Below are 21,871 nucleotides of genomic sequence, written 5' to 3'. Positions count from 1 at the left end.
AGAAATTACACAAACCATTGCCCATAGAAAACACAGCTTAATGAATAAAATTTGTCTTGAATTATTTATTTTTAGTGCTTTATTTTATCTCCTCTATCTTGCAAGGCCTGGAAATTGTTCTTGATGAGAGCTTTTTGAGTGACTGAGTCTCAAATTAAAACAACACATTAATGTCTTCTATACTGTATAGAGGTAGGAAGATTAGAGTGGAGTGCTTAGAAATGCACTGGATTCGACACTTTCCACTAATGGGACCAACAGTATGTACCACTTTAATTTACTGCCTTAAAATATATCCATAAGATACAGTATTCTTGGATGTATGATGGCTGAATAAAATTTAATAGATAGATACACAAATGACAGAGCAGAACTAATCCTTTCCAACGTACCAGCTCTGTCATAAACTGTATTTATTTTGGAATCTGATTAAAAACATGTCTTGCAACATTAGCAAGACCTTAGAGAGAGGAAAATCAAATGTAGTGTGGGCCATAAGAGATTTCAAATTACTAGATCATCTATAATTGGAGTAATTTTTTTTCTTCTTATTGAGGAAGGATTTTTTTTCTTATTGTATCAGATCCTGTTGTCTCTTTGATACCTTTTTAAAGTCAAGCCTTCCAGTCTGTGGGTAACAAAGAAGAAGCCATCCTCCTGAGTGTGTCTGTGCTGGGCTTTACACACCAGATATGATGGTGATGAGTGATCTTCAGTCCAAAGTGATACCACAACTTAATAGATGACTGTTTCAGTGTAGTTTTTTTGTGTGCTCTTAGTCCAATGCCAAGTGCCACATCAAGCTTAGCTCTTAATGAAAGGGAAGCTAAGAAGATATCTATGAAGAGTTACCAAAGCTGATGAGGGGTAAAGGTGATGCCAAAAATCAAGGTAAATCCATTATGTGTTTGAGCCCTCTCAGCCTAGCTACAAAGCACCAGTCTATTGCCAGTGACTGAACGGAGACTCAAACTAAGATCTGTGCTCTCCAGATTCCCTCCCAGATATGTCACAATAAATCACTAAATATGCTCTCACTATTTCAGTATTTTTCTGCATATCAGAGTACATCAGGGAACTATCTCATAAAGGGGAAGAGGATAGGGAAAGTAATGCAAGTCACTTCTATTTGCTTTTGAATACAAATATTTGCTAGTATCTAGGGGTGGTACTCCAAGCTTTGGCTACATCAAGCTGAAACTCCTGGATGAATGCACTATCTAAAATTGGTGAAGATAAGAAAAGTCACATATACAAATTCAATGAAGGTCCTGTACTGAATTGGTGCTCATACATTGCATACTGTGATATAGTGAAAGAGAACTAAGCTAGCTCTAAACTTATCTTGAATATGGCAAGTGGTCCAGCCAACCTAGTACAGGCTGAATTTCCCCACTACCTTGCCTAAATAGGCCATATGGGATATTTCCTTGGACATTTCCTTGACTTTTTTTCTCCTACGCCTTGCAGAAGATCTCAGAAGAAAGGCTGAGACCATCAAGATGTTGTGGACGTCTCATCCCTGGAAGTGTTCAAGGCCAGGTTGGATGAGGCTTTGAGCAACCTGATCTAGCAGAAAGTGTCCCTGCCCATGGCAGGGGGGTTGGAACTAGATGATCTTTAGAGTCCTTTCCAATCCAAACCATTCTATGATTCTACGACTCTATTTTTCTGACAACAGACATAGGAAGGTCACATTGGGGCAAGCTAAAAGCTTATTCCTGCACGAGAGGCCCAAACAAATGTGCTTCTGTAATTTCAGTCTCTGTTTTCTTCAACATGTCCTTTGTCATCTCTGCAAGTCCAAATACACAAAGTAAGTTGCTGATATTCTGTAACAGAGCATGACAGAATGCTGAGATTTTTTTTCCCTTGTTTACGTTTTTTATTCTTGGAAGAAATCTCTTTTTCAGTAAAAGCAGATCTTTTTTATGTGGAAATGTCTATTATTTCAAGAACTTGAAATCCCATCTGCAGAAAAGACATTTCCATTGATTCTTTTACCAGATAAGGTATTTAGGAAGTAGAAGATTATATCCAGAATATAAAATGTGGCCAGACCTTAGGCTGAGACTGTGTCCTGACTGTAGACACTGACTAGGTTATACAGGCAGAGGGTTTAAAGCAAGAAGATCTGTAAGTAGCCTGTAGATCATGCATCTAAAAGAGCTCAAACAAAACCTTTGTGCTTCCTTAAAAGAGATACAGAAGTCCAATGGAAGTCTAAGGAAAAGCAGGAAGGCTTTCTCCCTTGCAGCACTCACCATGCCAGAAGAAGCGCCCTGCAATCATAAAGATTTACTTCCCTTTTCGTAGCTTGCAATGCCTGTACATCCCCTCCCTGGGATGGAGAAGTCGAGCTCTGGTAAGGTTTACTCCCTGTTCAGCACCACACGCTGATTCAGAGATAGAAGCCTGCTGAAAGTTTCTCTCAAATATTTAACTTTTCTTTTTCTGCGAAAGCTTACTCATAATGTATGTAAATAGAATTGCACCGCCAATGTAGATTACCTTTAAATCCATCCCTCCAACATCCCCCATCTCCCATAGCCTAAGAGGACAGAGCAGAAATGTAGGATCCTGAGCCAGGACTATCTTACATAAGAAGATTTATGAACCTAGGAGCAATCAAACTCTTCAGGGACCTTCTGCTCATGTCTCACAGGAACTGAAATGCTTTATCTTCATCTGGTCTCTCCTACTTACCTCACCTAAGCATGTGGCAGCAATAGAGGATCATATAGAGGAACAGCCAATTTTTTACATCAAAATCTTCATCATCAGAACAGGAAGTATTCACTCCCTCTCTGCGTGGTAGAGAAGCAATCTGTCCCTTTGCCCACCACCCTGTCAGACACTGCTTCTTTGTGCTTAATATGCCACATACATTGAGTAGGACATTCTAATTTCAGCTTCAGCAGTAGAAAAGGAGTTCCTGCCCATAAAGACCACATGCAATAGCTTGCCAAACTCTTAGAGGGAAACCAGTCAGACTGCAAGATGCAATAATAAGTCTCCCTCAAAATATATCTGATTACGTAACGGATTGCTGTATTAAAAATTAAATAAGCCCTGAAATATACAGCAATTTGCAGGCACTAGGCAGTGTGCCTATTAAAGAGAGTGCATTAGCTGCTTCTGCTTTTTGAAATCCAGTCTATAAATACTGTAACATCTTCTTATTTACTTCAGTGTGGGAGGACCAGAATTTGCAAACCTGCCTGTTAAAATCAGCACTGAGTTCAGACTGACTGATATTATTTTAGCTATGTCCCAGTATTAATATTGGTCTCATCAGCATCTGACAATCGCCATTCAGGTCCCTGGGGACACTGTACCTTGTGCATGGTGTAAATGCAGTGTGAAAGTGGAACTCAATTCTTCCAGGAAAAGCAATGGAGACCTGAGACCTAAGCAGGATCCTAACCTCTCCCAGGGGCCACGCAGCAATTCATAGGACTCAACAGCATCACACTAGTTTGGCAGTGGTTATGCTAATGTCTGTGTTAACCCTCCAAGCACAGTCAACACAAATATTCCTCAGATTTGGATGAAACTGCTTCCCAAAGGGAGCTGGGAACACAAAGGCACTTCAGAAAGATCCCACTCAGAATCACCATATGCATCTTACAGTTCCCAAACACACTTAAAAGCCAGGCCCTTGGGGCATAGTTCTCACTGAGAGTCCTACATTCACACTAGGTGAGATATAAATTCCCAGGGGTCTGACTCACAGAAGGTCCTACACACTCACTTTTCATGGAGTAATTGTGCATCGGCAAGGGAAGGAATCAATAGCTAAGTTACCAGGGGACCAACCTTCATGGTGAAGTTCCAGTCCCCTTCCCAGTAGCTGTTCAAGTATTTTACACAAAGAAGAACAGCTTTACCAAGGAAGACCAAGAGCCCCTTGGTTCACATCCAACCATGGAGGCTGGGATGCCCACTGAGGATGAGGGCATCCACTTCCCTCCAGGAGCAGAAGGCTTTGACCCAGGAGTGAGCTCTACCCACAAAGTCACAAAGTGACGGGTTAAAAGGAGGCATTGCCACAGATGGCGTCCTGCAGGGACCTCTGCCTGTGCTGGCAGTGGCAGATGCCCCACAACAGCAGTCAAAAAGAGAGTCAACTCAGCCGAGCAGTTTGCACTAAATAATAGGCACAGCGGACAGCCTGAGGATCAGAGAGGGACTGACATTCTCACATCCAGCTACTGTAGGACTGGGTCAAAAATTTTTAGGGCACCGTCATGTCATTCTGGTGGTGTGCTTCCACGGCATTGCTCCTCTCCAACCATGCAGAAAGAAGTTGTCAGTCCACCACTTTTCAGGGGTACTTTGCCCTTTTGTTTTTGTAAAGCTGCATGGGAAGTGGTAGGTAAATGAATGTGTCTCAGAGGAGTTAAATGAAACGACTGTGCACTGGGTTCGTGCAGTTTCCTTCCTGTCACATTCAAACGCATCGGCAGCCCAGTCCAAGCACACACTGGGCTAGGTTAGCGAGCTCATCAGGCATGCTATGCTCGCCTTCTGACTTCCTCTTGGAAATAAAAACGGTGGCCCTAATGAGAATTAATTAGGGCTGGGAGTGGAGAGGGGGGATCCATCGTGTTTTTGTTTGTATTGTTTGTTTTCTGTAAACCCAAGGAGGGGAAAAAAAAAAATCATATTACTTCTCCATGCAATATAGTAAACGTAATAAAAAATGAACACATGGTAATTAGCTTCTCCATTAAGTATACCAAGCATAGACAATAGCAATCGTGCAGTGCTGATTACAGACATTATCCTTGCCTGGATTTTTTTTTTTTTCCACCATTCAATCAACACTGCTAAATAGAAACTTCAGTGTTCAATATTATAAGACACTAGCTGGCAGTTATACAAAGATGCCTTACACAATGTCATCTGGCTGCTTGCCTGATTCTCATATTACCTTCCTGTCTTGCCTTATACGCTAATACGCATGGCTGATTAGAAGAAAAATGCAGAAGCTGCTTCCTTCTCTTCTTGCTTTTTTCTCCAGCTTCATGCCTTGAGGGAAAAAAGGAATCACATTTGCTAATTTCACCAGCAGCGCTTAACCTGGGAACAGAACAATTCCCTTTCAATTCTGCATTAGTTATAATTCATAGACAAACACTGCCTTGCACCAGACTAATTGGGCAGTGTTTGATTTCACTCTGAGACAAATGTTGATCACTACTGATGCACAGAAGTCTTCTAGTAGCCTCAATAAAGAGAGTCTCAGAGTTCAAAATAAACATTTTTGGGGGTTGTACAGTATCCAGGGGTTAGATGTCTGGAAACAGGATTTCAGACTGAAAATCCCAGAAGATCAAGTGACTCTGGAAAACGTCTAGGAACTCCTTAAATGACTGCTTTCGGGTGGATTTGCTGCTATCAGCAGGCCCCTTGGGGAGTCACAGTACAGTTTATGCCAGTTTCTTTGGGAGGATAAGCTTTCTCGTAGGAGGAATATTTTTAATATGTTGAAAAAATGCAGTTCTCTATATTCTTGTTTATACATATCTGGTTTACCTTTTGATTTCTTACACTAAAGCTATCCCAAAGCAGGCATTGTACATCCAGATTTCTCTGACAAGCCTTCATTTTTCCCCAAATATTCTAGCCAGGTTGAATTTGAAGTCTGGTCAGGTGTCCAGGATTTCCAGATGCCTAGCAGCCACATCAGAGCTACTTCTACATATCTGAAAATCCTAGGTCACTGAGCATACACATGGACACACTTTGTAGCAGAATAACCAGTGCCAAGGACACCTCAGACAGATGTCCAGGTGCAAGTCATCTTCATAGCAAACATATCACAGGTCCAATAATCCCTGATGATAGCACACTCTCAGTGAACCTTTCGGGAAAAGCATGGGGAAAAATGTGGGATCTTTATGATAGGGATAGGAATCTTCTCACATTCTTAACTAATATAGCTATGCATAGGTATAGATAAAAGTCTACAGACTGGTATCTTACCTTGCAACTTAACAATCAGTTCCAAAAACAGATTGGCTTTTGAAAATGTGGGTCCTGTAAGAAGTGACCTGAGTGCATGTAGGGCAGCTGTTCCTGTGATGGGCAGAGTCTCTTCTCGGAGGACTGGACACTAAACGCTACAACCAGTCAGCAACTGAAGGTTTGAAAAATAATTTTCCCTATTTATTCCATCACCATAACAAACATGCCTAGAATAAGTCTAAGAATATAAGGATGGACCTTCAAATTAACATATGTATATATAGAGAGATATGCATATATAAAAATTTATATACAAATCTATGTTGATATACCTTAAAATGTGTATGTGTGTGTGTGTTGCACAGATGGGAGAAACTTTACGTCACCTACAAATCTCCTCCCTTTCTAGCTTTGTGACTGCTATTTATGAGCTTATGCCAATGGTACAATATACAGGCAAAGAAAAGGACTAGAAAAAGAAAAGGACTAGAAACTAACCGCTAAGTCAGTGGAAATTCTTAAATATCTATTTCTTCAAAACATGTGCCTATGAAGGTAAGTTTTCTGTGGCCAGAAGGTGAGGTCTAGGATTGCCAAGCACCACAGCAGACAGTTTCAGCTGATGCTTTAGCCTGCCTTCAATGGCATGGGGAAGTCAGGCTGGGAAAGCCTCTGCTCATCTCCAATGGCCCAGGAATCCTGAGCGGGAATCGCTCACGTTTGACTTGACAAAAGAGATATGAACAGCTGCAATTAAGCCCTCTAATCAAAGGTGGTGGCAGCAGCTCACAGCCCAACAGTATCGTACATCTCTAAGGAATATTTTCAATATCAGGAAACCTTTGTCAGGTATTCATGATTAAAACTCAGCTAAGCAAGTCTGTTTTAGCAGAAACATGTTCTTTCAAAAAGTTGCCCGTCAGTCAATGTGTACACAGAGTGCAGTTTCATTGCTGTTGCTCTTCACACATTATGATTGCCAAAAAAAAATAAGGAAAAAGGCAAGTCAAATGCTGCATTTAAAAATACATTTTAAACCCTGTCCAAATTATACACCCTTTTTTTAACCATACCTACACTTCAGAGGGTGACACAAAACCCTGCACAGTCAGCAGCATCTGGACTTGGAATCCCAAGCACAAGTACAGGCTGGGCAGAGAATGGATTGAGAGCAGCATGGAGGAAAAGGACTTGGGAGTGCTGGTGGATGAGAAGCTCAACATGAGCTGGCAATGTGCACTTGCAGCCCAGAAAGCCAACTGTATCCTGGGCTGCATCAAAAGAAGCGTGGCCAGCAGGTTGAGGGAGGTGATTCTGCTCCTCTGCTCTGCTCTTGTGAGACCCCATCTGGAATACTGCGTTCAGTCCCCAACACAAGAAGGACATGGAGCTGCTGGAGGGAGTCCAGAGGAGAGCCACGAAGATGATCCGAGGGCTGGAGCACCTCTCCTATGAAGACAGGCTGAGAGAGTTGGGGTTGTTCAGCCTGGAGAAGAGAAGGCTTCAGGGTGATTTATTGCAGCCTTCCACTACTTAAAGGGGACCTACAGGAAATCTGGAGATGGACTTTTTACAAAGGTACGTAGTGATAGGACATGGGGAAATGGCTTTAAACCGAAAGAGGGCAGATTTAGATTAGATATAAGGAAGAAATTTTTCACTCAGAGGGTGGTGAGGCACTGGAACAGGTTGTCCAGAGAAGTTGTAGATGCCCCATCCCTGGAAGTGTTCAAGGCCAGGTTGGATGAGGCTTTGGGCAATCTGGTGCAGTGGAGGGTTTCCTTGCCCATGGCAGGGGGGTTGGAACTAGATGATCTTTGAGGTCCCTTCCAGCCCCTAACCATTCTATGATTCTATGATTCTATTCCCATGAGCCAAGCAATAAGCAGGAGCAGGACCTCAAAAAACCCACCTGCCTCCTGCTATTAGAAGACAAATAGCTCAGTGCTTACATAAAAAGACCTTTAAGAGATGCCAGTCTGCTGTGTCAGTCACCAACTGCTGGTTGTTTTCTTAAGAAGAGATTGAAGGTAGGCTGAGGAAAGGAAAACTGATTATAAAAAACGAGGTTTACGCTACGGTTATGAAATGTGCCTTTTTACTAACCTCCTCTCACTTCCCTCAGCAGCTCTGCTTCTTGCAATGACTGCAGCACTGATCTCAAGTTCAGTCTGGTCTTCTATGCCAGTCATTTTCAGAATTTGGAGAGTATATGTTAGATATAAGGCCACTTAACTAGATGACCTCTTAACCCAGCAAGTGAAAAGCTATTGCTGCCACCTAAGAATGCTTCAGACCTCAAATCCAGCCCCACTCTACCAGAGACAACGATTGAATACCCAGCTTTGATTGTGATATATGAATGTATGAGTGTATTCCTGCAGAAGAAATACTTGGTGCTGAAGTGCTCTTCAAAGTGGAAAAAAACACCTGGGCCTATGGTGAAAAGTTAAAGTGACAATTTTTTCTTTTTTTGGCTTTTTTTTTTTAAATTACAAATATAACAAACTATTAAGGAAATTCATATATTATCCCTCTATGGCCGTGTCACGGTTCAGCCCAGCCGGCAGCTCAGCCACCACCCAGTCACTCGCTCACTCCTCCCCTTCAGTGAAGCGCAGAGGAAAAAAATGTGACAAAAGGCCCGAGGGTGAGACAAGAACAGAGGGAGCACCCACCGACCATGTCCCGGGCAAAATGGACTCATCTTGGGGACCAATCAATTTAATTCATTAACAGTTCATTCAGAGAGGATAACAAGAAACACCTTCCCCTCACCCCTCTCTTCTTCCCAGCTCTACCTCCGCCCTCAACAGAGCAGGAGGGGATGGGGAATGGGGGGCTGCGGGTCAGTTCATCACGCGTTGTTTCTGCCGCTCCTTTCTTAAAGGAGGAGGAGTCCTTACACCCTTTTCCCCTGCTCCCATGGATCCTCTCCTCATGGGACAGTTCACAGACTTCTCCAACATGAGTCCTTCCAGCAGGATGCTATCCTTGCCCACCAGATTACTCCAGCATGGGCTTCTTCCCCGCAGAGTCAAGGCTTCTTAGTGAGCTGCCACCTGCTCCAGCATGGGGTTCTCCATGGGCTTCAGATGCCTCTCTGCCTCATCATCAGCCTCCAGCAGCTCACGGAGACCATTCTCCATGACCTCCTTCAGGCACAGGCATCTCTGCTCCAGCATGGGGCTCTCCACTGGCTGCAGGCGGATCCGTGCTCCACCGTTAATTTCCACGGGCTGCAGGGGGGCTGCTGCCATCTCACCACGGGCTGACGGGGAATCTCAGCTCCGGCACACCTTCTCCTGCTCCATCTTTGCTGTCCTTGATGTCTGCGTGGCCGTTTCTCTCGGGTCTCAGTCCTCTGTGCGCTGCAGCCACACCAGTCCCAACAAACCCCAGCAGTCCTGGCAGGACAAACTCCACCCAGCAGGCACCCTGGGAGCGGGGCACTTCTGAGCTCTCCAAGCTGCACCACTGTGGCCATCTCCAGTCTGGTAATGGCAGCCCAGCATAGGCAATTGCCTGCCCAGGAGGCTGCGGGCCAGCCCTCCGCCTCCCCACTCTCTTCACTGTAGGTCCAGCCTCGGTTTGGGCTCCTTTATCCCCATCTTAAATATGGCATCCACAGAGATGCGGATTGGCTCAGCCCTGGCTGGAGGGGATGGGGGTCTGACCTGGCCAGAGGTTTGTCCGACCGGTTTTGGAGTCAGGAAAGCTTTTTCACAACTACTTACAGGGGCCATTTCTGCAGCCCCTCCTGTGCTACCAAACCCCATCACATAAACTCAACACATTAAGCCTTTCACAGCTACTTACAGGGGTCATTTTCACAGCCCCTCCCATAAATCCAGCACAGAGTGTCTTCAAATTGAAGCTGGATACTGTTATGCAAGATATCTCCTAGCAAAACACAAGTTACTGTTCTCAGAGAAGGGTTAACTGAGTGATATTTTGTGATGTGTGTGTCTTACAGGAACTGCCATGAAATGATTCTTCCTGTCCAGAAAGGCTGAATTCTGTGTGATTCAGAATAAAAATATATGTATGCATATGTAGAGCATGAATAAGTAAAACCACATATTCACAGACACTGTGATCTGAACAGCATTTCTACCCCCTGGGTCCTCAGCACGGGTCAGAATCATTTCCAGCAGAGACCTTGCACTATGTTCCTCCTGGCTTTACCACCACCACTGCTCATGTTTTCTTTCATGTAGGCATCTACAAGGCTGGAGAGTAAAATATCCCTGATACATCACCAACCCTTCCAAAAATACTTTAAATAAATGTATTTTGAAGGTCAGCTGTCGTATTCCTCAAGTTCCATAGCCAGCTGAGTTCAAGGCACCCTTTCCAGCATCCAGCTTTTGATGCTGCTGAATAAGCAGAGTTACTGTTCCAGCTATCTACAGGACTTACTGTGATTTAGATGTGTTGTAGGCACTTTAGCTATAGAGTCTTAATTTTTAGTTCTTTCAATTTAACAGGAAAAGAAAGAGGAAAAAAAGAAGAAAGGGAAATGAAATTTTCTCTTAACTATATCTTTCCATGACCTCAAATGATTTTTAATTGTGCTTTCCTATGCAAAGGGTTACATCTTTGCTTTAGCTAATACTTAGAGCAAATTTCTTCAAAAAGCATTTTAAATATGCATCAGTATTTACCTCTGTAATGCATTTTGAAGCTTCCTGTAGTCTTTTCATGGTGAAATATCCTGCTTTTGGACATCTTACAATAATCTTATTAAGTGATTTGCAACTCTGATTTCTTAAGTCAACACATGGCGTAATATGACATCGAATTACACCTGACCTTCTCTGATCCCTCAAAACCACACTTTGACATAGAGATATGTGCATTTCACAGGAGATATCTTTTATTTTAAAATGTGGTCACAAGAAGCCAAAGGTTGCCAGTATTACCTATCTTATCTGCCGAGCAGCTGGTAAATGCTTGAATACCCAGATTGTTACAGTCATTTTTCTTCTACCTATTTTCAAGCTAAAACAACATTATAGCTCATAAACTACAACCAAATAAGGCAATGAACTCAGATAATCTCAGGGGGGATGACAGACAGGATATCTTGGCACAAGTTATGCACAGTCATTTAAGATCTATAAAAAAAAAAACCCACACTGGCATTTTGCCAGTTTGTCAGCCATTAAATTAAGCGCTGCTTAAGCCACAATAAAGACTTTTTTGTTTGTTTTAAAGAAATAAAGGACTACTTTGAATTCTTGAGCTTAAATCATTAGAAGACACTTGTCTGTGTTAGAAGAGGTATTTTTGTACTAAGCTTACAGGAGTACTTCACTCTGACAGACTGCTTTCACACTGTGAAGCAGATTCTTCCGGACAAAGTTTAGCACAAGGCTCTGATGTATCAGACCTGAAACAAAAACGCAATGAGGTAATGTCATGGGATAACACTGAAATATTAGGGAGGAGGAAAGCTAAGTGCTGGCAACCTCAGTGCATCAGGCTGGGGGTTTATGAACATCTGGGTGGACTGAAGGGCTCACCAGTGCCAGCAGGCAAAGCATCGCCCTTTCTTTCCCCTGCCACACAGTTCTTCCTCTCCTGACACTGAAAAGGAAAGCACTATGAGCCATTCTTACACCTGTCCTTTAAAGAGCGAGACAGTTTTGCCCTGTGCCCAGTGCTTTGGGTTGGTGGAGCAGAGGCTGTCCCATCTGTGAGCACAGCTGCCTGCCTCTTCCCCCGCCTAGACCCAGGCTTAGGTTACACCAGCAAAGGGGCCATCCTCTAAGCGAGCAGAGCCAGAATTATCCCCGCTTTGTCACTTTCCACCCTGTACCAGCATGCTGTGAACATAGGCAATTGATGGGAAAGGGGATATAAGGACAGTAATTCTAGCTCTGTGCCAGGAGGCAACTTCTTCACTCCAAGGAAAATGGAGTAAACACAGCATTTATAGCAGGGAGATGCAGTGCTACAGCTGGTAACAATAAAAGAGGCTTCACTGTATGAAAAGATCAAGTTTTACACCTGTATCATCTAAATCAGGTTGGTTTAAATGCTAATATCTTCTTTTCCCCTTAGTTTAATATTGCCTTGGTAATGTGACCTTCAGCTTTTTTCTCACAACCCCTTTCTTCAGTCTTTCGGTGAGAGAAAATTAAGAATAAAGCTCTTGTGTAGGAGGAATCATGGTATGAATAAGCTTGTTCAGAATGTAGTATTGAATTTTGCCCAATTTTCATTAGTTTCTCAGTGTATTTTGTATATAGGCCCAGAGCTTTGTTTATATTTTAATTACGTCTCAGTATATGGAGAGCTGGCTCTCATTGTTAATGTTGTCAGTGCCATAAAGTCAATGGTAGGCAACACAAGACTGAAGGAAATTTACCTCAATTTTGTTTTTTTCTAATTTATATATAACTCACTTAGTTCCTTGCTCTTTCATGAAAGGTATTCCTTTACTAGCAGGGCTGATTAAATCTTAAGGCCTGAAAAACTAAAAGAAAGAAACTATCACGAATATGCTAAATTATTCATTTGAGTAATAGGTTTGATTTTATTTAATCAATTTTCCCTCTCAGATAGCTTATTTCTAAGAATTTTCTTTGCATAATCGAATACGTCAAAAGAAAATAATAGTGAATTGCACCGTTGCTTTTATTTTGTTATGCCATTTCTTATTCCTTTTGCAACTAACCTACTCAGATTCTCCTCTTGTTTATTTATTTTTGTACCTTATTTTTTATATGTATGCCTTTGGGTTCAGATGTTATACTTACCCTGCAACTGCACAGCACCTAACACATCAGAGTACTGACCTAGTGAGTATGCTTTGTAATTTAAATGCATTATTGCAGCACTTGTTGTGGTTATTGTTGTTTTTATTAAGGAACAAATGCTCTTTGGCAATTATATTCATTTGATAGATTTTTTTTTTCAGTTATTGTATAATGTATTCATGAGTAATGATTTTCATTACCCTGGTCACCACTCCACTGAGACATTAAAAGACATTTTTCCTTTAAGAGTATAGTTTGGTAAGCAACCAACTGTTAATACATGAACAAGAGGAAATGTAGTCAAGAGAACAGAAGTTTCTGTATGGCTGGCAGCTATAGATACACCTTTGAAAGTGAATTTGCAGTTGTACTAGATAATCCATGCAGTTTGCTGTAGCCTCAGGCCCAGTGTTTCATCTAAATGATGGTGCTTACTCAGCATTTGCAATACAGCCCCCATGCATGTAGGGTTTCAGCAGAAACGTGCCAAGGAGCTCACTGAACCAGGAGATGTCAAACTGGATTCAGGCTAAAGGAAATGAAAGTTTGCCATTTTAGCCTTTAATATGGCAGTGGAGTAAAAAACATGTCAAGATGTGTGTCATGTAAATATTTGTTAGAGGCTGGCTAATTACAGATGATCTGAGCACGGGCATGGGATGCTAACCTGAACTAGGGTTTAGTTAAAAGGAAAGTTGGCAAAAGGCAGCCAATGCTATTCTCTTTAGTCACCATTACCACGACCATTTAGTTACCATTACCAGCCACAGGGAAAAATGACCTCGGGAGTGAGGAACTGGTCAGGGATCCAGTCTGGGTTCAGTTCTCAGTCCTGCCGCAGGGGCTTCATGTGACAGGATTAGATGGTAATATCCTAGCTCACAATGGCAGGTGATTTTTCTGAAGGAAACAGAAATAAGCAGGTACTGAATAGCAATTCAGTGTAAGCAGGGCTGATTGTGTGTGAAATGAGGTGCTGGAATAGTTATTCAGTATATGCAAAACCAGGATTGACCCCAGATGAACCCATATGAATGAAAAGCGTTAACAGTGGTATTAAAAACAAGCCCTTTGGCTCTCTACCTACTTCAGGTCTTCATTTGCAAAACAAGACTGAAATATTGCTTTGAATAACAATTATGTCTTCTGTCTTGTCAACTTGGACACTTTGGATAGAGTGTCTTTTCTAGTTGCATGAGCAACTACAATAGACAAGAAGTCCTAATTTCAGCTGGGAGATCTAAGCACTGCTACCATGCAGACAGAATAGAACGCAACAGAACAGGAAAGACTAGAATATGATACAACACAATAGAAAACTATCGGACTACATCAGTTGGAACGGCCGTACAACCATCGTCCAGTCCAACTGCCTGACCGCTTCAGGGCTGAGCAAAAATTAAAGCGTGTTATTAGGGACATTGTCCAAATGCCTCTTAAACACTGACAGGCTTGGTGTGTCAACCACCTCTCTAGGAAGTCTGTTCCAGTGTTTGATCACCCTCTCGGTAAAGAAATGCTTCCTTATGTCCAGTCTAAACCTCCCCTGGTGCAGCTGTGAACCCTTCCCAGTCGCCGAAGGGAGCTGCTCCAGAGTCGGCCCGACCCGCTGTGGAGCGGCGGATCTCGGCGCACAGGAGCTTTTCCCGAAAAAGCCAGGAAATGCCAGGGGAGCGAAGGGGCCCCCCAGGAGCCAGCAGCTCTCCCGGGAGGCGCCGAGTGGCCTGGCGTTGCCAGAGCAACGGCGGTCCCTCCCGCCCCTACAGAAACCAGCCCCGGGAGCGCCGGCGACGCGGAGCGCGGCGAACAGGGCGGGCACACGGCGCCGGGCGCGGCAGCCGGGGCGCGGCGCCGCCGTTTGCGCCGCCGTTTGCGAGGAAGGGCGCGGGGGGAGGGGCGCAGTCGGGCTGCCCGCCCGAGAGGTGAGTTTCGTTGCCGGCCGTCACCCTCTCAGACGGTGCTCTGCTATGGTGACCACCCGGCGGAAGGTGTTCCTCACGGGTCAGTACTGGCACCAGTGCTGTTTAACATCTTTGTCGGCGACATGGACAGTGGGATCGAGTGCACCCTCAGCAAGTTTGCAGATGACACCAAGTTGCGTGGTGTTGTGGACATGCTGGAGGAAAGAGATGCCATCCAGAGGGACCTTGACAGGCTGGAGAGATCGGCCTATGAGAACCTAATGAAGTTCAGCAAGGCCAAGTGCAAGGTCCTGCACATGGGAGGGGGGAATTCCAAGCACAAGTACAGGCTCAGTGTGGCCAGCAGGTCGAGGGAGGTGATTGTGCCCTTCTACTCTGCTCTCATGAGACCCCGCGTGGAGTACTGTGTTCAGCTCTGGAGTCCCCAACACAAGAAGGACATGGAGCTGCTGGAACGAGTCCAGAGGAGGGCCACGAAGATGATCCGAGGGCTGAGCACCTCTGCTATGAAGACAGGCTGAGAGAGTTGGGGTTGTTCAGCCTGGAGAAGAGGAGGCTCCAGGGTTATTTATTGCAGCCTTCCACTACTTAAAGGGGGCCTACAGGAAAGCTGGAGAGGGACTTTTTACAAGGGTGTGTAGTGATAGGACAAGGGGCAGTGGCTTTAAACTGAAAGAGGTCAGATTTAGATTAGATATAAGGAAGAAATTTTTCACTCAGAGGGTGGTGAGGCACTGGAACAAGTTGCCCAGAGAACTTGTGGATGCCCCATCCCTGGAGGTGTTCAAGGCCAGACTGGATGGGGCTTTGAGCAACCTGATCTAGTGGCAAGTGTCCCTAGCCGTGGCAGGGGGCTTGGAACTTGATGATCTTTGAGGTCCCTTCCAACCCTAATCGTTCTATGATTCTGTGATTCCTATGCGTCCTGTCACTGGATCCCAGGGAGGAGAGATCAGCACCTCCCTCCCCACTTGCTGCACAATCAAACCTCTCCCTTGCATATAGCACGACACCGCCACCTCGCCTGCCCTGCCTATCCCTCCTGAACAGCCCTGTAGCCCTCCATCCCAGCACTCCAATCGTGGGACTCATACCACCAAGTTAGAGCACCCTCAGAGTCAGGACACACTTTCTTGTGTTCAGATGGAATTTCATGGGTTTTCCTATGGGCCCTTTGGTTCTTGCCCTGTCAGTGGGTGCTACTAAGAAAAGTCTGGCTCCTTTGCCCTTGTTCCCTCCCAGCCAGTATACACGCACAAAGGCATCTTCCCCTTAAGATAGAAGCAGAGCAGAAAACTGGAAAAAAGGAAAAGGAGTCTGGAGACGCATTCTTGTTTGGTACCACTTACTTACTTCAAAATACCACCCCGCTGCTTCTACATCTGAGCAGGTAGTGACCTGCTCCCTGCCTGCGTTCCCCAACAAAGTGTTGCACAGACAGAGGGTTGGTTAAAACAAGTTAATTTAGTGTCATTTTTGCATTGCGTAAAGATCCCAGAGGGGATCAAGTCTTTCCAAAAGGATGAGCGGTCTCAACTTGTTACAGGTTGTAACAGCAGCCTCAGTTGCAATGGCGTCTTCAGCTGGACCAACAGAGATTCCCCAAGCTCTGCTTATGCTGAGCTCCTCCTGAACGGTGTCATCTCCAGGCTTAAGTTTGCTGACCTCTGCAGTCAGCACTCTCTGGGATGAGCAGATTCTCTGTCCCAGTGTCTAAAAATTGTCTCCTGGCCCCCACCAGTGTGAGAGGAAAGCAGGTCCTCCGGGTCACAGGCATGGGTGGGAAAGCCTGTGACCACCACGATATGGGCGCAGAGCTGCAGACGTCTCAGCTGGAGATTGTCCTGCTGGGTGTGCCTCACCGTCAGCCTGAAAAGCATCATCTCGGCAACACCTCAGCTCTCCGGCCAGGACGTGGTGCTGGTGAAGCTGGTCTCTGCCTACTCAAGGCTCAGGTAGGCGCCTCAACTGCCTGACCGCACTGCAAAAATTAGCTCCGTGCAGATGTTCATCTTGGAGGAGCTTGTCAGCTTGAACTTGCAGGACTGGGAGGAGGGCAGCACTGTTAGCCGGCAGTGGTGCGACTGAGGCAAAAGCATCCAGGCTGATCTCACCAACATTTGGCCCCAACGAGCGATTTTCTCCAGGTCTAAGTAGGAGTTTGTGCAGAGGGTGCGTAGGAAGTACGAGCTCCGATCCCTCGGCAGCTTGTCACTGGGGTGGTGCAGAAAGCACGAAATGTCCCCCAGCAGCTGGTCCCTTGTGCACGTGCACTCCAGCACCACACGGATGCGGCTTGCTGGTAGCTGCCCCATGGTGTCCAGCTCCAGGCTGAAAGAGTGCCCGCGGGGTGGCTGCAGGAACACGACCAGGCGGTAGGCAATGCTGTTCTTGTGGATGCTCCAGACCTCATAGTCGTCCATCCCAACAGCTGGGTGCATCTGTGGCATGACAGTCCTCTTGCAAAGCGTTTGACAGACACCAAGGAGGTCACCCACCAGCTCCTTCACCACCTTGCACATGTCAGGCAGGTCCTGCATTGGCGATGGGGTGGATCCAGCCAAAGACCTGAGAACATGGTTTGCATCATTGAGGTCTTCCTCCCTCTCATCGTCATCCTCCTTGCTGCTGGAGCTGTCCTGCTCACTGCAACCGCCATGGGAAATCTTCATTTCCCTGACCAGCCAGCAGACCTCAGCAAACAAGATCAGTGTTCCTAGAACAATCCAAAATGTCCAGTGCTGGAACAGGGAAAGGAGCATGGCTCTCACTGTGCCCCTACTCTGCTCAATCTCCTCCTGCAGCCAAGTAATCTCCAGTTGCAGATACTCCTCATGCTCCTCCATCTGCATGGCTGTAGCCACATCTGTCTGAGAATCATTCTTCATCCCATGTGGGATGGCCAGCAGAAACAAGAGGAGCGTGATTAACGCAGCCATGGCCTGGAGGAGGTGGGAGAAAAGAGGGCTCAGCAGGACTGGACTTGGTGTGATGCCCAGGACCCATGGAGCCAGGCGGTCTGGATGAAGGCTGGGGATTGCTGGCCGAGTGCTGCTGCTCTGGTAACCATGGCAGCACAAAGGACACGTCACAATGGGAGCCATCCCCGAGGACAGCACCAGGCAGCCCCATGGCAGTCTGACTCGGGTGATCCGTGAGTGCACATGCAGGGGGAAGGCTGGGCTTGATGGGGGACTGGGCAGATGCCCAGGGGGTTTCCAGCCCAGAGCAGGAGCTGAGCCCCTCAGGCCAGGGCACGGTACCGCCCTTGGGGCTGGGGGCCGAGGTGGAACAGGGTGGAACTTGACAAAGCGGAGAGACACCTCCCAAAAACATATCTGAAATGAAAACGGAGACTGTAGGTGGATGTCCCTGACTTACGTAGAGAGGTGCAAAGTTTTCGGGCCAGGTGGTCTGACTCACAAGTTGTCTTGAGAAGAAGAGCTGTGAGCCCTTGAGCAGAGACAAAACTCCACGTTCCTCTTCTCCTCTTGGATTCCTTCTGCCAGGGCAGGACTTTAGCCCTGCAAACCCTGGTGATGAAGCCAAATGCAAATCGTGTCCCTGCTGCAAGCAAAAAAGATCCTGTGGCTCCTTTCTCTGGCTGCCAAGTTTCCCCCTGCCAGAGCGAGTGAGGGGGCTGGAGAGGCCATGCTGGGGCCCTCGTCTCTCTGCTCCCCAGAGGTTCCCCCGGTTTGGGGACCCCCCGCACACCCCGCTGGAGCACTCCGCTGCAGATGGTGGCTCCCAGGAAGGTGCCCTGTACTGTATGCGTGCACACCTCGAGACCAGATGCCTCAAAAGTAATAAATTGAATTGATTTGTCCCCAAGATGAGTCCGTTTTGCCTGGGACCATGGTTGGTGGATGCTCCCTCTGTTCTTGTCTCACCCTCAGCCTTTGTCACATCTTTCTCCTCTCCACCTCGCTGAGGGAGGAGTGACCAAGCGGCTCCTGGTAGCTGAGCTGCCGGCCGAGCTGAACCGCGACAGCTGGTGAGAGACCAGTGCTGCAAAAGAGGCTCTATTTCCGAACAGTGAGGAGGGGATGCAGGAGGGGAGGTGCCTGGTGCTGCAGGATGCTCCTTCCTCCTGCTCCTGCCCGAGCTGTGCCTCCAGCTCTCCAGCTGCTGCTCAGCATTGTGCCCAAGCCTGCCCCTGGCGCAGCAAGCAGAGCATCCCGATTCCCGCTCCACACTTGTGGTGCTTGTTCCCTGTGCAGAGGGCTCACCAGTTGCAGACCAGGAGGTCCACCTCCCTAGGGATTGCTCCAGGGCAATTCTGTTGGGCTCTCAGGGGTTGGTTTCCTCATTTCATCTGGTGCAATCCCCTTCTCAAGCACAGACACATAGAGCAGGCTGTGTCCAGATGACTTTCAAAGATTGGAGACTCCACAACCTCCCTGGACAGCCTGTGTGAATGTGTAGACTAGGCTAGACTAGACTAGAATATTTTCAGCTGGAAGGGCCATACAACGATCATCTAGTCCAACTGCCTGACTAATTCAGGGCTGAGGAAAAGCTAATGCATGTTATTAAGAGCATTATCCAAATGCCTCTTAAAAGACTTTGACCATCAACCACATCTCAAGGAAGCCCATTCCAGTGTTTGACCACCCTCGGTAAAGAAATGCTTCCTAATGTCCAGTCTAAACCTCCCTTGGCACAGCTTTGATCCTTCCCATGTGTCCTGTCACTGGATCCCAGGGAGGAGAGATCAGCACCTCCCTCCCCACTTGCCCTCCTCAGCAAGCTGTGAGAACAATGAGGTCACCTCTCAGCCTCTTTGTTGTAAAACCAGACAAACTCAGAGTCCTTAGCCACTCCTCGTAGGACAATCTTCTCAATCTCTGTGCATCTTCATCTGCTGGTGGAATATAACAAAACCTTTTATAAAATTCATGAACTGTGGGGTAAGGGATTTTGACTTATTTGCCCTACCAGCTGGAACCACCACAAGAGCTGTGAAAATAAAATTGTCAGTGATACAGCTGCAATCCAGAGTGACAGTACATGAAATCTCAGGAGAAAGATCTTTCCTCCAAAATCTCCAACCTTGCTTGCCAGAACTGGGAGCTTCAGATGGTTCTGTAAATATTGCAGTAAATGGCAGCTTTGGAGGGGCATGACTGCTCTGTTCCCTCTGTCCCCTAGTCCTCGTCCACAAAGTATGAGCATCTCCCAGTGAATTCACAGAGTTTATTCTGTCCACATACAAGTGTAAATCTTTTAAGACCTTTCTTTAACTTGAATCTGAATGCTAGACTTTGGCTTTTTTTTTTTTTAACTTACAGGCAGAAGCAGTCTCTCCTCTCCACACAGGCAATATTCTAAGGCTTCAGGGTATTATTTATGATCATTCCTAAAATTTTATCTGTAACTCATGAGAATTGTTAGCAAACTTATAGAACTCTTGAATTCACACTTAATGATAAAAAAATGCTTTTTGTCTGTGGACTAATGAAACTTTTCACTTTATCCATTAAAGTTTAAACAAACACCCTTTGGCATGTTGTGAGCACTTTTACCTGCAGAATAATAACATTTCCTTTCATTAAAGCTTGACCATCTTACAGATCATTAATTAATAGGAAAAAAGTATGACAAGAGTTTCAAGGAGAGAGTGGATATCAAATGGATCTCAGATTTTGCAATGGACTCAAATTTTTCTTTCTTTACAAGGAATAGTTTTCTAGTAAAAGACGGAAATTAAATCAATTTTTTTAAAGAAATGTTCTTTCACTCACTGCAATGTGTGTCTTCACATAAATATGGGTTTATTTAACTCTCACTAATTCTTCTGCTAAATCCAATATCCTTGCAAGCTGGCCACAAGGTTTTTGTATTAGTCATTTCCTAACTCCAGAGACATTCTCCTTTTCACCTGATTACCCTTTTTCCCCCTTTTTCCTACTAAATCTCCATGTCCATTTGGGATCGACTGTCTCAGTAATGCTTAATGTCTTCTGAGACACAGTCTTTTTTGCCCAGAAGTCTTAAACTGACTCACAGGTAAGCACACACAAGGCTACGGTTATTATACTGACCTACTGGCAGCAACAGAAGGTGCTAATTTTTCATCTTTTTGAACAGTTGGCCTTCATTCAACTGCTGAAAGAGAGGTTGATGTTTCTTGCTGTTTCTACAAAAGGGTCCTCTTGAGAGTTCAAGGCACTTCATTTCTTAGTCAAATTGTGTACAGCCCTTTTGTACTTTTTTGTGGCTGACTAACATCCATGTATTTCAGTACTGCATGCACAGGAATTCTCTAAAAACCATCTATAGACTCACTGCATTTAAAGACAGAAAGGACCATTAGATTGTCTAGTCTTTATATCACAGGTCAATTATACATCACTTTTACATGGAGCCTGAAGACTTGTTTCTAGAAAAAGCATAGTTTCTGTAAAGGTATCAAATCTTGAGGAACATACTATAAGCAATGGAAGAAAATCCACCTCTCCTGTGAATAATCTGCTGTAAAGGAAATCACTACTAAAAATCTGTGCCGTATTTTCAGAATAATTTGCTCGCTTTCTGTTTCCAGACATTGATTCCAGAGGAGCCCTTTAGAAAAATGGATTTTTTCTTCATTAAGATATTTATACACTGTCACCAAGCCTTGTGTCTGATAAACAAACTGAGCTTGGTGAGTTTTTCTTTGGGAAGCATTTCCTCCAGGTCTCTCATAGTTTTTGTGCCTCTCTATCACTGTCTACAATTTCTCAGCAAATTTTTAAAATTAAGGTGCTAGAACAAGAGGTGTTATTCTAGCATTAATCTTATTCTAGCATGTGGAAGTTAAATCATTTCCTAATTTCTCATAAGTGATCTCCAGTGTATACATTCCCAGGTGTCACTTCTTGGCATATTGTGAAAGCAGTTTTGGAATCAGGACTTTACAACCCTTAAACCCAAGGAAGAATTCCATTCAGTGACATTTCCCTCTGTGCTTATATTCCTTGAGATCTATCATTTAGTCAGTGCTTAATCTCATTTTACTTATTCAATACTGATATTATAAGAAGCAATTTTTTAAATACACGTCATATGCAGTGCTAAGTCAAATGTCTTAAAGAAGTCTATCCGCCTATCTTGATAAACCAAATTTAAATTAACAAATAAAAAATATATCAGTTTTGTTTCACAAAACCTCTTTGCCATAAAATCATATTGTTCCATATTTACACATCCTTTATCTTTTATTTCTTT

The 21,871-nt window shown here is 44.9% G+C and overlaps 1 pseudogene; it reads right to left on the bottom strand.

Annotated features, from left to right (window-relative positions):
• Positions 1–16,602: 16,602 nt before the first annotated feature.
• Positions 16,603–17,601, bottom strand: LOC147528718 (inositol 1,4,5-trisphosphate receptor-interacting protein-like 1; annotated as a pseudogene).
• Between the last annotated feature and the right edge of the window lie 4,270 nt (positions 17,602–21,871).

Source organism: Tauraco erythrolophus, chromosome 5, assembly GCF_009769465.1.
Source record: "Tauraco erythrolophus isolate bTauEry1 chromosome 5, bTauEry1.pri, whole genome shotgun sequence".
Lineage (NCBI taxonomy): Eukaryota > Metazoa > Chordata > Aves > Musophagiformes > Musophagidae > Tauraco > Tauraco erythrolophus.
The sequence above is the reverse complement of the archived record's forward strand: the minus strand, read 5'-3'. Positions and strand labels throughout refer to the sequence as shown.